Here is a 20,189-nt window from a genome sequence, read left to right as displayed (position 1 = left end):
TCAGGGAAAGTACTAACCGCAAATCACATGCCTGTATGATTAAATGCTTACATTAACCAGATATGTGACAAGAAACCATAAACAGAAAGTAAAGTCAAATGCGATATCTCCAGACTAAATTCATAGCACTTTGGAAAGGTCTGCTAAGCTTTAAACGCATCCCCTTACGGCATTAGGACTCTGCCCTGCTGGGAGATTGTTAGATGTACTGAAACTATAACCATTCCTTTTGATAACAAAAGAAGTCGTTACAGCAGACTGTATATTACAAGTTCAATTTTGACTAATAAAAAATCTGTGTCCTGGCTAGGAATGGAGAACAAAAGGACAAATAAGAATATAGTCAAGGGGGTGTGGGGCTGAGCAGAGCTCTGTGACTTCTGCAGCAGGAACAATGACCTCATCCGCAAAAGAGCTCAGGTGCTTCGGGTGAAACTTTTTTCAAAGGATCTTAGTGGAGAAGTGGCATCAGTCTCAGCAGAAGGGAAACACACCTAGGGGAACATGTTAATGTCAAGTCCATCATCTTTCACAAGGGGTGGCTGAGAGACAGTACTGTACTGAGCTCATGTTACAATCTTAATTATACAAGCAATATACTAAGTTTCAAAGTACCAGTGGGCCCTTGTTATCCGCAGGGGTTCTGTTCCCCAAACCCCCATGGATATCAAAATCCACAGATGATCAAATCCACAGATTAGGGCACTAAGGCCCTCCAAACGTGACTGGATCTATGCTCCCTTCATGTCCAGAGGGTGTTCTTAAGGCCAGGGAGGCTGCGTGCAGCTTTGCCAACCCTCAGAATGCTCGTTCCGGACAAAAAAACGCAACTTCCAGTTTCTTGGGGGAAACCAGAAGTTATGCTTTTATGCCCTTATAAGGCATGCTGAGGCCCAGAGAAGCCACAGTTGCATACTTAGGTCCAGGTTAGGCCACCCCATGGATTCAGAACCCATGGATAAAAAAAGTCTACCTGTAGAAATAATTGGTGGTAGAAGAAAAACCCTAAAAAAAAAAATTAAAGTAGATGTATGTATGTATGCCATAGCATCAGTAAATATGGCTATGGACTAAACTCTCATACTCTACAATTTACCAGTACAACACAAGGTGGCGTCAGAGGTTATCTGAGGGTCCACACCTGATCTGCCATCAGGGTTTAAGCAGGGGCACCATGGAGCCTCAGTAGAGAGTTTTGGCCCAGTGTCCCCAGCAACCTAGTGCCAGCATTTGACAGAAATATGTATTTCAAGGCATATAGAGACATCTGGCATTTACCAGAAGGATCACTAAGTGGCACTGTGCTTGGGTCTGCACCTATCCACTCACAGCTGGGCAGATACTACAGTTTGCTGAACCTGTACCAATCCATCTGACTTATTTTGTAATTCCAACCTTTGGCAGCTTTATCCTTAGTATTATTTACTATATATAGGTGGCACTTTCCAAATGCTGAACCATCAGAGGTTCAGCCAGCATAAATATTCAGTATGATATACAATGCATCCCACTTAAAATTCTCGTACTTATAGATTTCTGTTGGACAGGATACTTAGGATGGACATGTTGAACTGATCGGTAGATTGTGTATGCTGTTTAAAATGCTTGATTTTTCAAATAGCATTTCAGATGCATCTAAAGCTATTCATGAACTACAAAGGATCACATCCTGTAATATCAAAATATTTTATGAGTTCACTGATCAGCAGGCAGTCCATACAAAGAATAAAATATGGGAACAGCACATCATAAACTGCTTTACAACTATTGCAGATGTACCAGATGCTATTTTCCTTCAACTGTACTAAAATACATGATGGTGTACATTGCTCTTAAAATAGCCTGGATTTTTTTGCACTTCACTTGGAGAGTTACATTTAAAGCTATAGACTAGAGAATTATAACCACACAAATCTGGGGGGGGGGGAACCTTATAACTACACAAAGGGCACAACTCTATCCAACGTTCCAGCACCAAAGCAGCACTGAAGTAGGGAAAGTTGCCTTACTTTGAGGAGGCCTTTGTAACTGCCTCCCCACCACAGAACGCAGCCCACAACCCTGCATCTGTGCTGGAAAGCTGGATAGGATTGGGCCCAAAGTCTCTCTAAGGGTGCAATCCTAAACACCTCTACATATTGGTCACTGTAGGGTGGTTGGACTCGACTGGGAGGGTGCATGAGTAATGACTGTGGCCGCATATGTGGACACTATACTACCTATATCACCTACCTGGTACACTTTCAAAGCAATTATAATTTATGATTATAATTTATAAAAATGCGCCCTTGAAATAAAAACACATTACATCACATTCGGCACTTTTGCTCCCTGGGGAAAAACAAAAATCTGTGAAAAAGTAAAAACATTTAAGAACACTTCTAAGGCAACTTCCAGTGTAGCCTATGTTTTAGGAGCAAAAGTACTTTGCTTTCTTCAGGGAACTTCCTGTGCTGTTTGTACTGCACACCAGCATCTAGCCATCAGTGCAGTGAGACCCTGTCTGGCTAATGGCTAGTTGCTGGTGTGCACTGCAAACAGCACAGGAAGTTCCTTAACAGTACAAAAGTATTATCTCTTATATCCTACTGCCCCTATTAGTTTCTAATATCTATTATCGCACATATCATTATTCATCTGAATAGTAATTTGAGGTAGTAACTTCTTTTTCATTTTCAACTTGTCACCATGAAATACATGTTTCTATAATGTGTAAATAAACATAGGAGACTATGCACTTGGGGAATGTAAATGTTGCCTTTACTTGACACTGACTGGGTGATAAATTGTCCATGCTAATCAATCAATTTAGGGCGCAATCCTAACCCCTTATGTCAGTGCTTTCCAGCACCAGCGTAGCAGTGCCAATAGGATGTGTGCTGCATCCTGCAGTTGGGTGTCACTCATGGAGGCCTCCTCAAAGTAAGGGAATGTTTGTTCCCTTACCTCAGAGCTGCATTGCCCTTAGGTCAGTGTTGGAAAGCACTGACATAAGGGGTTAGGATTGCGCCCTTAATTGTATTATTTTAATATTTTGTTTGTAACTCTTTATAACTAAGGTGAAGCAAGTTACTGAGATGTAGTTTACCTGACTGTTTAATACTTTTCAATTTATACCATTACTCTTTGCAGTCGGAACTTATTTGACCTTATTATATACCTTTTAGAACTTTTAGTAAATTTTGTAAAAATTACAAATTCCCAGATTCTTTAGGAAAGAGCACAAGAATTGAATCTGGCAAAGAAAAATTTAAAAAGTCTAGAAACAGAATGTCACGACATTGCAGGTCAGACGTGCGTTCCTGTCAGCTCGAATTTTCAAGACAGTATTAATACTCACACTGTCAGTGAAATCACCACTGAAATATTTTAAAGGTAAGAAAGTAAAGGTTCATTGGACCAATGGAACCAAAGTTAACAATCCTCCCCCCCCCCCCCCAAAAAAAAAAAAAAAGATGGTGGGAAGAACATGAAGTAGAGAAAACTGCAAAAAAGGTTACCATTCTTCTCAGGGTTTCTGCTGTGCACTTTCTGTTTGTTAAGAAAACAGAAAGCAGAAGGAGAGAGAGTTGGGAAGATGAAATCCCAGGCATTTGATCATATAAGCTCTGTATCAAGCTCACCTGAGCATTTGCTTCATGATCTTTATTCCTTCATCTGCCAACTGGGGACGAAAATGCAAGATTGATGACAAAGCCAGAGGCAAGATTTCATTTTACGATTCATCATGATGTATGGTCAGAAGCTACAGAGAATCATGATAGCATGGCACACCAAACAAGGGATGACAAGACACCACAAAGGCTGTGTCTAAAATAATTCATTATAGACTGAAACCTGCATTCTTTATTATATAGAGGGAGGGGGAAACTTATTGGCTTGGGACTATCACAGAAGAAACAGATAATTCAGAGTTAGTTTTATGTGCCTAGAGTGTAGAGAGGTACTGACCCATAGTTTGTACAGTGGACAATAATATTGTAACTGAAAGACCATCCATTGATGTCAATTCTGAACAAACAGGTGCATCTGATTAAAGAATTGCTCCATCAGAGTGAAAAATCACCCTAGTAAATAGAGCTATTCCAAGGCTTGTGTATCATTAAATCCTACTTAATTTCCTGTATTCTGCTAGCTCATCGTTACATATCATTCTGCTTAGTCTTTCATTCAATTGAGTCAAATAGATTTCATGAAAAGCCAGCATTTTCCTATACCAGTGGGAAAACACTGAATGATCCATCCAAATGTTCATTGCCTATATAACTGTGAACTCACGTGGTCAAGTGCCATCAGTTTGTATAGGAAATGGAGCCACCCAAAAACAAGCAGTTGCTTGGTTTCTATGTACATGTACTTGGGGGACTTTCCTAGGTATGCAACATTAGATAATTATCTAACTTGAAAAAAAGAAAAGGAAATATAATTTTAAAAAAGAATCCAAATGGATGGTTTTAACTTCTATAACCTATGTGATCTTCCAGGATTTTTCAGGAACATTGAGGTTATAATCCTATACAGATTATATGAGAGTAATTCCTATTGAATTCCTCAGTGGGGCTAAGCTTCTGAATACAGTACACTGCAACTATCCCTGCTCTGCGAGCAGAATTTTGGTATTTTCTTCATTCACAGCTGTCATAGTCTGCCCCTCCAACAGAGACTTCCACTCAGTTCATTATTGTAAGGTTTTCCCCATTTGGAGAACCTTGGTAACTGTTCTCACCTCAGGAGGAGCTACTTTCCCTGCACACCTAGGGGCACCTTTTTGGTTGCATTTTTTTCTTTTTCCTTGGTATCTGAAGCCACGCAGCCTGGCCTCGGTTTGCAAAAGAACATCATACCCCACTCTACCCAGCAGATTAAGCATAGATGATTTCTCTTCCTCTCTCCAACCCTTACTAACAATTCTTTCTCCTTTATGGAACCTCCATTCTCCATTGCCTATTTTAAACCTCCTGCTAATCCTCTCCTTCTCTCATGTTAAATTGCCTCTAGCAAAGGCAACTCAGCCCAATATACAACCTGGCTCTCTTTTCTCCACCTTCCCCTTTCTGTTTAATCCATGCCTTCCAAACTGAGCTGTTTTCAAATATCCTATCACTATGACCACTTAAAACTCAATGTAAAACTCAATTGATCTTACATGCAAACACTGCCTTTTTCTTGCTTTTCTATATCTCTTAATAAAACCTTCTAATCTTTACTGCCAAGATTTTGGACTGACAATCAGCCTGAAGAAAACACAGGTCATGGTTCAGGATGTGGACTCACCTCCCTGCATTACAATCTCTGAACATGAACTGGAGGTTGTCCATGACTTTGTGTACCTTGGCTCAACGATCTCCGACACTCTTTCTCTCGATACCGAGCTAAACAAGCACATCGGTAAAGCAGCTACCACGTTTTCCAGACTCACAAAGAGAGTCTGGTCCAACAAGAAGCTGACAGAACATACCAAGATCCAGGTCTACAGAGCTTGCGTCCTGAGTACACTTCTGTACTGCAGCGAGTCATGGACTCTTCGCTCACAACAGGAGAGGAAACTGAGCGCTTTCCACATGCGCTGCCTCCGACGCATCCTCGGCATCACCTGGCAGGACAAAGTTCCAAACAACACAGTCCTGGAACGTGCTGGAATCCCTAGCATGTATTCACTGCTGAAACAGAGACGCCTGCGTTGGCTTGGTCATGTCGTGAGAATGGATGATGGCTGGATCCCAAAGGATCTCCTCTATGGAGAACTCGTGCAAGGAAAGTGCCCTACAGGTAGACCACAGCTGCGATACAAGGACATCTGCAAGAGGGATCTGAAGGCCTTAGGGATGGACCTCAACAAGTGGGAAACCCTGGCCTCTGAGCGGCCCGCTTGGAGGCAGGCTGTGCAGCATGGCCTTTCCCAGTTTGAAGAGACACTTTGCCAACAGTCTGAGGCTAAGAGGCAAAGAAGGAAGGCCCATAGCCAGGGAGACAGACCAGGGACAGACTGCACTTGCTCCCGGTGTGGAAGGGATTGTCACTCCCGGATTGGCCTTTTCAGCCACACTAGACGCTGTGCCAGAACCACCTTTCAGAGCGCGATACCATAGTCTTTCGAGACTGAAGGTTGCCAATATAATATATAAAATAAAACCTACTGTAGATATTCACCTATAGTACATTTTTTTTTATTTTTAAAAAATCCTTTATTGGCATATAAAACAAACAAATCTACACTATATACATTTGGTCAGCCAGATAACAAATCAACTTCTCGATTGCACAGCTCAATGAGCTGATATAGGAAAGTACATAAAATGTTTACAAAGCAATCAAGCTCAAATTATCACCTCGCCTTATCTCCGGGTCAATCAGAGGGCAGAGCCTTTCAACTCTGAAAAGTTTCCATTCTTTCTCAAACAGCAGGCAGGCACCACAGAGATCATTTGTTTCTACAGCAACTGGGAAATTCCAGCCAAAGTTAACCTTTTATTCTCCTTCCTTCTTTCCCTTTTGCAAATGCTTGCAAAGCAGGTCTTTCTTTTCAACACCAGGATGGGATCCTCCTTTCTATTTGAAACAAAGTCCCAGGCTACAATTAAATAGTGCACCATTATTTAAGAATACACCCATGGAAAGCAGTGGGTCTACTTCTGAGTAAAAAGGGTTGCAAATATATGCAGCTGCATCTCTCTGCTGTGAACTGAATGGCACACTCTCAGTTATGTGTTATGGGTTGTATGTTGTATATAGAGCTTCTGGCTTAACACACCAGACACCTTTAAAGGTGGATTTGATTCATGGTTCTCCTGCAGTGGTTCCCAACCTTTTTCACTTGCATATCCCTTGGCAGCCCATTTCCATAAATTGTACCCTTCATATTAGCAAAATGTTTGTAATAATATCCTCTCTAGGAAAGCCCAGACTTCATGTATTCATCACAGTGTTTTCTCTTTTTATCTGTTTGAAGAACAAAAGACTCTGCCTTTGCACTGTTTTGCACCAGAAGTGTGCTGAGAAATTCTGGGTGATTGATCACTTTCCATATTATGTTTCAGCTTTTCTATTGTGCTGGTTTTCAATCACTGGTTCATACATGAATTGATGACCAAAAACTAGCTATTGGTGGGGCTTTCGCAGCCAACTAGCTACCTCCCTACCTGCCTTGCTGGTCCTTGCAAGGTATTCTGGAGCACAACCTGCCTTTTTATGCCATTATTCCATTCTTTTTCAAGAACCCCTAAAGGTCCTGTTGAGTGTCCCTGGGAGCACATGAATACTAGGTTGGGAACCACTGGTATGTTGTTTACAGTGCACTTACTCTGATAGTGTTTACAAAAAGGTGGTGAAGACCAGAATTTAAAAAGAATAAAAATGTGTCTTATGATCTTTTACTATATTTTTTAATAAATTAGAGACTACAGTTCTTAGGTAACAATTAGTGGTAGGTTATTTTTCAGGATCTGGCCTTGGGTAAAATCTGACAAAACTATAGTCAGACACCCCCCTAAGTTAAACCCCCCCCCCCGACTTATCCGAGGGTCATAGAAAATCCCATGATTTTGGGCTCAAAGCCTGCCCTCGACTTATCTGTGGGATCTGCTTATAGGCGAGTATTTGCGGTATATTATTTTGGGGAATTCTGTGTCATGTTACTGTTAGCCTAATCAGATGTGCTGAAGTTGTTTGCTCCACCATTCAGTCAGCAGCCCCACAACTATTTACAGCATTTTGGCCTCTGTATAACTATAAATCCTCCCAATTTGTAATTCTGTGCCAGGCTTTTTTCTGAGCGTATTTGCACAAGTAGTGGGATGGGTGTGTTTGTGAGTGTGAGAGAGAGAGAGAGCAAGTGACTGAGCAAGCACAGTGTTGGCAACAAGACTCTGCTTATTTCACCGGAGACAAATTGCTTTGTTCAAAAGAGCAATCAAGTGTGCATCACAAGGAATTGCTCTTCCTTGAAGTTGCATTCACAATAAAATGATCTCCCTTGAATAAGTGGTGCCCCTTTTTATATGAGGCATTGCTGGTCTCAAGCCAGAATTCTACAGGTGGGCTACCTGTTGATGCCATCACTTGCATGCTCTTTGTAGGCTGTGGCTTCCTGCCTAGAGTGTCTCCCGTGGCAACACCTGTGTTCATCTGTCATTTCTCTAACTTTCAAGCAACTTGTTTGTCTTTGCAAATCCTCTGAAAGGAGAGAGAAGCTGCCATAAAGGAAATCTGATCTAGTTCCACGTGTATGTCTTTTCACGTGTCATTTTTTCTATGTCTGCATTGTATTTTTGTATGTACGTTTTTCTGCCATGTATTTGGCAAAATGTATGTATTTTTGACATATATGTTAGTTTAAACTTTTGATTCCACAAAAATGGGAATCCTATTCCCAGCCCAATCCTAGCCAGACACCCCCCTGATGCAGCCACGCCAACAGAGTGCATACTGTATCCATTGGAGGGGGGTGACTGGAAAAGTCTCCTTATGGTAAGTGAACATTTGCTCATGTACCTCAGGCGGTAGAATAGCTGCCTCATCTGCTGCCTGGGGCTGTGACTCCTGGTGTCACCCCATCGCACAGATACAGAAGCAATTGGTGTTGACGTGGATATCACCTTGTCACCACTGCTTCTGGCTAAGCAGCCAATGACTCAGCTGCTTTTTTGCTGCGCTCCACTCTCAGAGTGCAGGGAGCCTGAGCAGCTTCGAACCCAAAGAAGCTGAAGAAACACTTAGAGACAACAGCTGGTGTGATCTCGCTGCTTCCTCCGATTCCTTCTCGTTTGGAAGGAATGGAGGGCAGCAGCGAGATCACACCCACCCTCGCCACCCCTGCCTCTAATTGTTTCATCAAACAGATATTAGTTTGTGTACTTATTTACTTAGAAACATTATACCCTGCCTTCCTCCTAAAATAGTACTCAGTGTGGCTTTTAAAATTAAAATCAACAATATAAACACAAAAATGAAGGCGTGAAAACACAAAAACCAGCAGCCAAAAATCAATAAAAGAGTTATAGCAGAATTAAATGTCTCAGTATTAAAAGTTCAGGTGAGCAGAACATAATTCATCCCCTACCTAAAAGACACCACTTAGGGAACCAAGTGAATTTCATCCAAAGTGCCACCACCAGAAAGACTCTGACTTTGAGATCAGGAGAGTGGGATCAAAAATTACCTTTCCAAACACGGAAGGTGTCAACTGCCCACAGAAGAGTTTGTCTTGTGCCTTGCACTGTGCAAGAAAAGGGACATTCAGCCCAACCCGGTGCACAGGGTTGCAGTGATGCCAAAAATCGCTGCCGCATCCTGCGCCACCACCTCCTCCTCAGAAGAAGGAGACTTTCATCCTCTTCCCCAGGTAGAGAGAGTAGCCCCGCAATGGGGCTACTCGATTCTACTGCAACCTGAAGGTTGGCGTAGAATCAAGAGCTTCATTGTCAGGCAGCCAGACCGACACAGAGGCTCTGGATTTGGAGAAGCAAAGCTCCACCAGTCCTGCCTCTATCCCACTCCGCTCCCTCCCCCTGGCATGCCTCCTCCCTACCTCCCCCCACACTCCCACCTACCTCTCCACTGCTCAGCGGTCCACACTGCCACTGAGCAGCGGAGCTCTGGTGCACCACTGGTGCTAGCCCAACACCAGCCAGCGCTGGGCTAGCACCAGTGGAGCACCAGCACCAGGGCCCACAAATGTGCCTTATGGTATGTTTGCAACAGTGCGTGCCAGCAGTGAGCCAGCACGCACTCCCTAGGATTGGGCCCATTAAATCCAAATATATTTTCTTCTGCTTCCATAAGAGTTTGCAGAACAATGAGAACTGCTACAAAGCCTTGTATTATAGCACTGTATAACATCTTGTAAAAGCATTCACGCAACGACACCAGCAGTTTTGTTCCTTTCACTTACGGCTCTTTGGATCCAGCCCAGTTACTCCAGACAACCTCCTGGATATATCATCAATTACCTACATCACATCTAGGTCAGTCCTTGGCTCAGTGTAATATCCTATGCATATGAACGTTCATTTAGCTGGATGAAATTTTTACAATGAACACTGGCATAACAATTTAATAGATGATACCTTGACAGATGGTCCACTCTTTTTTTTTTTACTCTGCCCACATCTTTTCATCTCTCTTTTTTGAAGGATGCTCAGTGAAGACTTTGAAAATAAAATCTGTATGAATCCAATTTTTAAAAAATAAGGCCAGTGCGAGAGGGCTGCCTTTAGGCTCACAATACATCTTATAAAAGTGACTAACACCAAGATATCCATGGGCATGTGTCCATGACCTCACTGATACCTTGCAAATCACAGGTCAGATAGAACTCAATAGAACTGCAGCTCTGCAATCTCTTATGAGACTAGGACAAAACAGAGTTACTATTTTAATATCTCACGGAAAAGCTGTACAAAATAGAGACCAAGGCTACAACCTTCTGCAGCCAAATTTTAGGGCTTCTGGACCTTCAAAATTCTGGAGAAGAGGGAATTTCAGTAGTATTAGTAGTAAACCTTTAATGGCATTAATACATCTGTAACAAATTCTACAAAACAATGACACCAAAAAGCATGCAGCACAAGCGACACACATCAAGGAAAAATCTATGCACAAAGAGTAAACTGTTCAACCAAGAGGGAATTTCAGTAGATGCAGCTTGTCAACTCACAGCTTGACAACTTTAGGAGTTCTAAAGTCTTCTTCACACTTTTTTGAGAATAAACCACAAAGAATTTGATTGGATTTATTCCCAATTAACATGTGTAGGATTATGCTGCATGCCAGCTATTTCTTTCTATTCCATTTTTACAAATTAAAAACCTATAAATTGGATTTGTTATTATTTATAAAGCATCATATATGGAGATACAGCAACTGTTACCCTGCACATGCCCGATCTCATCTGATCTTGGAAGCTAAGCAGGGTCAGACCTGGTTAGTACTTGGATGGGAGACCGCATGGGAATACCGGGTGCTGTAGGCTTATACCATAGTCTTTCGAGATTGAAGGTTGCCAACCAACCATATATGGAGAGAGAGATTCCTCCATTTGTCATGAAAAAATCATTCCAATTTTATAGCAATTCACAAAAAAAAAAAAAATCTGCATTAAAAATACCAAATTTTGGATTTAATTTTAAACTGTTCCCATTCAGTTAGTTGACCCACAATATAAGCTAATTGCTAAGAATTTGTGTTAGATAATGATATAGTAAAACCACAGTTTTCATAGCCCTGCCACACAAAAGTAAGGAAGTTAACACACTCACCATAGCATGCAAATATGATCAAAGATTCTTCAGCTGCAAGCCAATACCTATTTACCTAAGAGTAGTCTTATTAAAGCTAAAGAAACTGTTCCTGAGTAAGCAGATTGTTGACAAAGGTGTGGATATTTGGGCATATAAATGTTGCAGGCTTTTATACAGCTTCATGCTGAAGATAGCTCTTGCTTTGGCTTAGGTTCAAGATGAAGTTTTGGTACTGAAAGCTCTAGAGTAAGTGATTTCTATCACTGGACTCAATCCAGTACCCACAATGTGCTTAAGCTTTGACTCACTGGCAACCCAAGTTCAGGTTCATGTAAATAATACAAGTATACCTGGAAGCCATCCATCGAATTTCAAGCTTTGAAAGCTTATGAAATGTAACATACCAATCTGTCACTGTTTTATATGAAGTCATAAAATACATGAATCGAGTTTTTCTTTTGCTGTCTTGGCAGATCTTGCAAATTGCATTCCTTTCCAATCAAGCATTTCAAATGACATCATGGCAACTTCCTGCATGCATAAATTTTTGTGAGTGCCAATCAATGTTGAAGGGAGGAGGGGGCTCTTCTCCAAATGACAGACACCCAAGTGAATACTGATGCAGGTTTGGGATCAGCTGCGCTCAGCTGAAATGTTGAGAGTATACAGTTGGCAACACTTTAGTCAAAACATTATACTTTGGTTTGAATATGAAGCTAGACAGAATAACTCTCAGCACATTTTATCATCCTATACGGCAGGTTTTCCAACTGCTGCAATGCCCTGTACGACATTAATAAAGTAGAGTGGATAATCCAGAATTATGACTTTTTGACACTCAGAAACCTACCAAAAAACACTGGAATATGACCAAGCAATCACAGCTCTCCAAGAGAGGATATGGCTTTAAAAAATTACTGCCAAAGCCACAGTCTCAGACCAAGTACGTAGTTAGCTATGCAATTCAAGCAGCCTCAGTTGTGCATGGCCAATCCCTTCCAGCAATCTAGTGCTATGGTTACGAGTTCAAACCCTACTGCAGCCTCTGCCTAGGAGATGACACTGTACCTAAAATCTCTGCTATTTCCAATTAGACAGACTACAATAGGCTAGATGATCTGACTCAGAGTAAGACAGCCTCATCCTATATTTATAATGACTGGTATGAGTGCATTTTTTCTCCATATACTGTATGGAATACTGCTGCATACAATTTCATTTTCCAGGCATTTGGATCCTTCTTAAATTTTATCCTGTTTTAATGTGCTTCTGTCTGCACATCCTCTTTTAATGCAAGCTTTTATTTTACATTGATTTTAAAATATTTTTTATTAAATATCATTACGTGTATTACATTTATTAAATAAATAATATTATTTGTAATTTGGCATTTTATGAACTGCAAGGGTGCAACAAACATGAAAATAAAATGAACAATTCCACAGATGAAATCTCAGAGATGAATTTACAATCAAAATGAAAAGAGAGAACTAGAACCAAGCTGAAGGATGTCAATATGTAAATAAAAAAGAAAGAAAGAAAGAAAGAAAACCCACCCTGGAGAAATAATGTCATCTGAAACTATGATGTATACATATCACATTAAAGAATGCAGTTTGATTTTAATAGATAGGATGAGGGGAGGATGATTGTGAGATTCAGTTTAATTCAAAATGGGCAGTGAGCATTGCATATTAAGGTTTAGTTGCAGAAGTTCTTTTAACTGTCAGCGCAACCCTATGCTTCAGGAGCACCAGCACAGCAACCATTGTGCCGACACTGTTGCAAAAGCACCATAAAGCACTCTACAACAGCGTAGCATTTGGGAGGGCTGGCAAGAAGGCCTGACAATCCCACTGGCACCATATTCCTAAGGAGCGGTTGAAGCTGCAGGTAAGCTCCCTCCAGGCTACGTAAGCATGGAGGGGAGGGCAGGGAGGGGCATAATGGAGCAGAGGAGGGCAGAGATGGGTAAGATCAGGCCCAGAGGGGGGTGGGATCGGCAGTATTGGGCATTGGCACATGCCAAATCCTATCCCCTGTCCCAGTTCTGAAAACCTGACACAGGGCAGCTTGGACTTGCACTGGCTATTTAGTAGGCACAGATCTGGGCTGCCCCACTGAGTAGGCTAGGGTTTCACATGGGGTAAGGGGACAGTACTTGCCAGTGCTTGATACAGCATGGACGGCACTTCCCCACTGCCCCAGTGTTGGCTAGGATTGGGCTACCTGTCTTTAAAAGGTGACTGGACAGATTTATGGAGGAAAAGAACATCAGATGTTTCAAGCCATGATTATAAGCAACTTCTGCGTTTTAGAGGTAGGCTGTCTCAAAGTGCCAGGTGGAAGGAAGTGGCAACAGCATACAAGTATCCTGTCTTGAGTGATCCCAGATGCATCTGGTGGACCATTGTGAGATACAGGAAACTAGACTAGATGGACCCTTTGCCTGACCTAGTAGGGCTCTTCCTATGTTCTTATATGTGGATTGCAGTACTAGAAATTCCCATATTCAGTCAAACCATGCTTGGACAAGTTGGAATTCCAGCATCTAGATTTAGCAGAATCTTGCAGGTGATTTTACACAAGGAAATTTGTTTCCTTGTGACCTCAGGAGGTCAGATCTTTGTTAAAATTTCCCAATAGTATGCCTGCAAACTCATATGGAACCTGGGGACCCATGATCTTTTTCTTAACTATACAGGATGAGCTTCATTATTCGCATGGGTTCCATTCCAAGCACTCACTTGGGTGACAAAAAAGGCACTATAGCAAATCAATTGAAAAAACAAAATTTCTTTGCTCTGGTGATTTAAAAACAGCCTTCATGACCTTTGTGATGTAAGATAAGAGTCATTAAGAAGACAATCCATCAATCAGTCCTCCTCCAAACACTTCACTCAGCCCCTCCCTTCACCAATGCAAAGTGATCACCTTTCTTTCAGGTGCTCAGGGGGAAGGGAGGAGTCGCCTGGAGAGAGGAGGATTGATGGATTGTCAGTCAGCTACCCCCCCCCCCCTCATTAAGGAGGCTATTGTTAAAGGACTGTTCAGTTTTTTAAACTGTGATTTTAAAGGGGTGCATTTTTCCCCTTCTCCAGGGATCAGCATATTCCTTCTCATTTGCAGGGGCCATTCCTGTTGAGTCAAATTCGTGTATAAAAAATCCATGCATAAATAGGCTGGACCTGTAGTTACTGTAGCACCCAGAATGGGCAAGTGTTAGTGCCACAATGTTATAACTTTAAAACAGTTCACCACATTTTTTCTTATACAAGTGATCTGCAAGGAAATTTAAGTGTGTTATAAACATAGATTGCTTCCTTACCAGTCTATATATTGAACGAACACACAAAACTAAATAATAAAATAATTAAATTAAATAATCAAATCTCTGCTTCATTTCTGCTGGTGGGTTTAGGGACAGAGATCCTACTTTCCAAAAGTGTTTAGCTTTCAGAAAGTTTCACCAGGAAGCCCCTTACTTTAACAACTAGTTTGTCTAAAATATCAGAAATTCTGAATGTATAAATTTTCCCTGTTAGCATATAAATTACCAGACTTACTAAATTATAAAATGCATTAGTGGTGAGAAACCTAAGCCATGGACAGATCTGCTCAAACAACAACCTAGTGATTGCTTCAGTTTCATTAATAATGTAGCAGTGGAAAAGAGAAAGGTCAGCTGCATAAAAATTATTTACTGAAATAAGTGGACAGTGTTTGAAGTTATTAATTATAAAAGCTCTGTATTCGAAAAATCTGATTTTATGAAGCTATTTGTTGCATTTTTATTTTTTTTTTACAACTGGGGAAGGAGAATTTGAAGCAAGGCAATTTCCATTTACTAGTTCAGATTTTTATTATCCAAAAGAGAGTTGCTTGTTTTGGAATTATATTTCTATTCTCCTTACTCAGAATCTCATTAATATATATAAACTAATAAGTCTGAGCTATTATATTTTATTTGGGAGGAAGTAAGAGGAAGGCATTTTTCTTTAGTGAAGCTCTAATAGAAGTAACAAATTACTTAATGACAGCAATGTTTGCTGGGCTAATGCATTCTGGTCGACTGGGTGAAAAGTGAATTCAATTCCAACTCTCTCTATCTCCTTTGATGGTTTTAAATGAATTCTCTCATTGTCATACTTACCACTGAAACTTTCAATAAGCTCTTTTTGAATGCACATCTAGTTTAGCATGACACAAATCAAAACTGTTTCTTTGAATCTTTCAGAAGATAATGCCCCCAGTCCATAGCTCTGTTCATGCTCTGATCACCTTAAGAACTTCTGTGTATGGAGAGGATAGCTATGAATGTGTGTGTATGTATGTGTCATGTCATGTCATGTCATGTCATGATGTTGGAATGAACATAAAAACCTTTCATGTACAGATCCAGACAAATACATATTTGCAGTTAATAAAACTAGTGTTATTTCAAAAATGTCCAAAATAATAATCTCATGTTCAGCTGCAGTGGACTAGCCCACAGACTCAGCCATCCAGAAGAGGAATGGTTGCTGTTGGCTTCCAGTTCAATTGTAGTAGAAGTTATGTAAACATGACAGCTTTTTTATTAAAATGCTCTGAAGTGAAAAATGGATTACTTAAATTCACCCAAACGAAGAAAATCACACCGGTTGGATGGTCCTTTAACATAAAATAGGAATTGCATTCTTTTTTTCCCCATGAATTGGAATATAGCAATGAGTGCGCAGCTGTTTACACATCTGGTGAAGTCAATGAGACATGAAAGGGGTTCATTTTGGAAAGTTAAGCCATCAAAACTTTTTTCTTTCATCATTAAAAGAGATTTTTTAAAAATAGGCACCTGAAATTTGAAATTGTTCACTAAGTATTCTGTAGGTTTCCAGAAATGGGCAACCATAAAAGTCACAATTATCTGTGCTGCTAGGGATTCAGTAACATAGTCCTTACTTTTAAAAAGTGGTATTTTAAGAGCCCAATCCTTCCCTTCTCCTCCACCCCCCCACCCCCACCCCCCGCTGGTGCAGCTGCACTGAAAACACACTGTCTCCAGCACGGGCAGGGGGGGGGGGAGAACAGACAGATTGGGAGGCTTCAGAAAGGAAAGGGGATTTAAATCTGCAATGGGTCTCCTCTCTAGGAAACTAATCTGACACAGAGGACAGATTTGTCTTTGAGCCATCAGGCTCATATGGATTAATCTATGGGAGGGTTGAAACAGCCAGCATAAGGTAAACAGAGACTTGGGATGGGAGGCTATGATAAAGCAGGGGGCATACCACCCATATATCAACCATCTAGACACTCTCAGTCTGAATTTTATAGGGGTGATTGGGTACATATATCCCTTCAGGGTACAGATATATTTCTGGGTCAACAGCTATTGAGGCATGTGCAACTCTTTGGAGGCCAGTGAGCTGGGTGGTTGCTATGCAAAAGTTTAGCTCCCCCATATGGAAAGAGTAGTGAGGTTTGGAGTGTTGGAAATAGGGACTGGTGTGCACCTTGAGGACAGAAGAGGGCCCCCAGAACTGATCTCTAGTGGCTGCCTAGCTCAGGGATGCAGGCTGACAACTCTTGGCTGGGATTGCAAAGTTGTCCTCAAAGGCTGCCTGGCTTGGGGAACTTAGTGCAATTCAGCTTCTTCTATCCCCTTTTCTGATGTTGAGAAGCTGGGATTGTCAAGACACAATCTATGGCCTGGAGTCAGGGTAGGATCACCGATAGACAGCAGCTAGCCCACATTAAAGAGGGGTTGGAGTGTAAGGAGTTAGGACCCACTACAGGACTAGTGAATTACCTATTTGTAACAAATTCGATAATTTGTGGCCCTGTTTATATTTCAAAAATAGTTTGTCTTGTGTTCTTGGGGGGGGAGCAATTAAATGTGGGTTTAATTCATTTCTATTGAAATATGTGTGTCTTAATGGCACTTCACTTTAGTGTGGTTGTGTCTCAGTTTTCTCCCTGAAAGCCTAACAGGAAAAATAATATTATCACTGACAACAAGTAAATCGCTACCTGTTCTTACAGCCCAATCCTAATGTAGCCTTGCACTGCTGGAACTAGCATTCTGGCAGGTCCTTTATGGCTGTTGCAAAAGGCGTCACACCGTATAGCACAGGCTAGCCACCACTAGAGTCAAGTGGCCACAGCTGCGCATCAGCAGTCAGAGAGCCCCAGTGTCTGCAAGTCAGCACAGGGGTGGGTGGAACAGGGTGGGGAGGGGAAAGGAATAAGGAAGAGACTGGGATGGAGATGGGATGAATTGAGGCTAGGAAGGGGCACTATGCAGAGGCATCATGATATATTACCCCCCCCCCCAAATTCTGAGAGTAATTTTATCAGGGGGTACACAGTTTCTTTTGGGCCACTTTGCAAAGAGGAGTGTGAAACAGCGGGGGAGGGTGATGACGGGCAAGCAGGATAGGGGCAGGGAAGGGCAAAATAGGGTAGGGAGAGAGTAGAGACACCTGGAAAAGTCTTTGGAGCCCAGGTCTACCAACCCATGTGGCAACAGTAGTGTCCCCAGCATCCCATGCAGGCAACAAGTCTGAGTAGATAGGAAAACATCCCAGGAAATTTCTGAACCCCCTCCTTTGTCTCCAGGGCCCCCCTTTGGACCCTGGGCCCAGGTACAAATTACCCCCTTTACCCCTCCCCTAGGCCCTGATTAGTCCCCTTCCTGTCCTCAATCTGCCTATATGGGTCCACCTGGACCTGTGCCAGCAAAGAACTTGGCCAAATATTTTGAATCTTGTCTATTATAAAAAAAATTTATGTCCCATAAGTTGAATAAGGAACTGCTGTTCAATCTTTTAACTGAATATGTTTCGTGTTACTGTCTTATCTCATCAACCTGATCATGTTTAAATTGTTGTTGTTCTTCAGTGGTCAGAATTGAATCCCTCCACATGGAGCCAAAGGCAAATTGGCTACATTGAAGAAGGGCCATACCTTAGTGGAAGAGCACATGTTCTGCATGCAGAAGGCCTCAGTTTCGAACTCTGACTTTACCAGATCGGGCTGGGAAAGACCCATGTCTAAAACCCTGAAGAGTCAGTGTAGGCAATACTGAGCTACAAAGAGCAATGGTCTGATACAATAGAAGACATCTTCCTTTAGGGGTAATCTTACTAATTTGCCACCTGAAACCCCCTTGAATTCTGCCACCCTATTCTCACCAGCCAGCACATGACTGTCTTTGTCCTCCAGCTCCCATTCAGCTTCTGCTGTTCAGAAAGTGCTTTGGCTAGGAGAACCTTGGGAGCAGACTGTCTGTGCTCCCAGCATTCTCTCTGCTGGCTACTCCACAAGAAGAGGCATCAGAGCAGGATCGGATAAGATCTCTGAGACAATGAGGCAGTCAGGCAGAGGACCAGGGCAGGCAGTAGGCAGGCATGCATGGCATCTGCTGCCAGCCCACCACTTGAGATGAGGCATTCACTCAGCCTCATGGCTGGGCCAACCTTGCTTCCTCTGCTCACTGAAGCACTCCTAAGACTTCTCTGCAAATTTCATTCTTACACTGCGTCTGCAGCATTTTCAGACTATCAGTTTCTTCCACAGTCATCTGAGACAGCTTGTTTTGTAATGTCCAGAAAGGGATCTTGCATAGGAAAGTTGCACAGTTGAATGCAGAAGGCATGACACAGAGAGTTGGCATCACTGATTTGTAATGTCCAAGGCACATACATATACGCACTTTCCTTTAAAAGATACTCAGTGGGTTAAAAAAGTGTCTTCACATAATGCACATGACTGAATTCTGAAATGCATGTTTTCACTTGAAGGCGGAAGTCTGAACCTGACATGGCAGCACAAGTGGCAACCTGACCCCTGAGGCTATTAAACCTATACCATGAACTCCGGGCTTAGTGCTTGGAAAGTGAATTCCTTACACACAATAGGATATTTTCCTGGTAAAGCTCCACAGACATACAGAAATAAAATATTGACACTGAGGAAGAAATGTATTTATACATCGTATTGAGGAGAAACAAAACCACAGTAGGATGGCAAGAACTTGTCAAGCTTTTACTTGCATTGCTCAAGGGAAGGAATAAACATTGCTCTTTAAAGATGAGGTGGCTTGTAGGATATAAATGAATAAACAGATCAGAAACAAAGAGATGCCTGCTTGCTGGTACTTTTGATGATACCCAAAACTGAGAACACTTTCTTGGATTTATTTTTTCAGTATCCATCAGGTGGCACTTTAAAAGAGCCTGATTTTAGACTTCCACTAGATAGTCCATTTTCACGATTGCATGACCCAACTGTATGTAACTACCATCTAAAAATATTAAGGGCACAAGCCTAACCAGGTCTACTCAGAAGTAAGTCCTATTATGTTCAATGGGGCTTACTCTCAGGAAAGTGTGGTTAGAATTGCAGCCTAAGTTTTAAGCCTTAACTTTAAATTAAGTGTTTATAGTCATGACTTTCACTGTGAAATCTTGAGAAGTAGACTTCATGAAGGTGTTGCAGTATTGTTCCCAGGTTTCCTTGAGAGAAGGAATGACTGTTTAACAGTTTAAGAATGTAGTACCAGAGCCAGGCTACTGATGAGACCAATTAGAAGGCTTGCTTTGAGCATGAAGTTGGGGGGGAGTAGAAAAAGAAAGCAGCCAAGTGGGCAGGGAGTTGTGGAGCACAGCAATCTAGAGCCCACCCCTGCCCTATATCTTCCACTCCAGATCACCATCTCCTTTCTCCATGAAATCTTGTTTACCATAAACAGGACGAGCAGAGCATGCTGTGAGTGGTTTTTCCCCCAGTGGCTGCTTGCTGTTTTTTTATTATTAAATAGCAGCCAGATCAATCCTCCACAGATCAGGACTGAGGAGAGATTTAACTCACTACGGTGGCAATCTCAATTCCCCATCACCACTGCTGCTGTATGCCAAGGAACAAATCTTCCAACAGCACCAAGGCATGATGGTTGGGTATGGTAGTCCT

General features: G+C 41.8%; 1 protein-coding gene and 1 pseudogene across 1 annotated transcript in view; one reads left to right on the top strand and one right to left on the bottom strand.

Annotated features, from left to right (window-relative positions):
• The window catches only part of DNTT (DNA nucleotidylexotransferase), a 136,537-nt gene that overhangs the window by 44,168 nt on the left and 72,180 nt on the right, over positions 1–20,189 (bottom strand). The gene's annotated exons all lie outside the window — the stretch shown is intronic.
• LOC136647124 (5S ribosomal RNA) lies at positions 10,850–10,969 on the top strand (annotated as a pseudogene).

The sequence above is a fragment of the Tiliqua scincoides genome, chromosome 3, assembly GCF_035046505.1.
Source record: "Tiliqua scincoides isolate rTilSci1 chromosome 3, rTilSci1.hap2, whole genome shotgun sequence".
Taxonomy (NCBI): Eukaryota; Metazoa; Chordata; class Lepidosauria; order Squamata; family Scincidae; genus Tiliqua; species Tiliqua scincoides.
The sequence above is the reverse complement of the archived record's forward strand: the minus strand, read 5'-3'. Positions and strand labels throughout refer to the sequence as shown.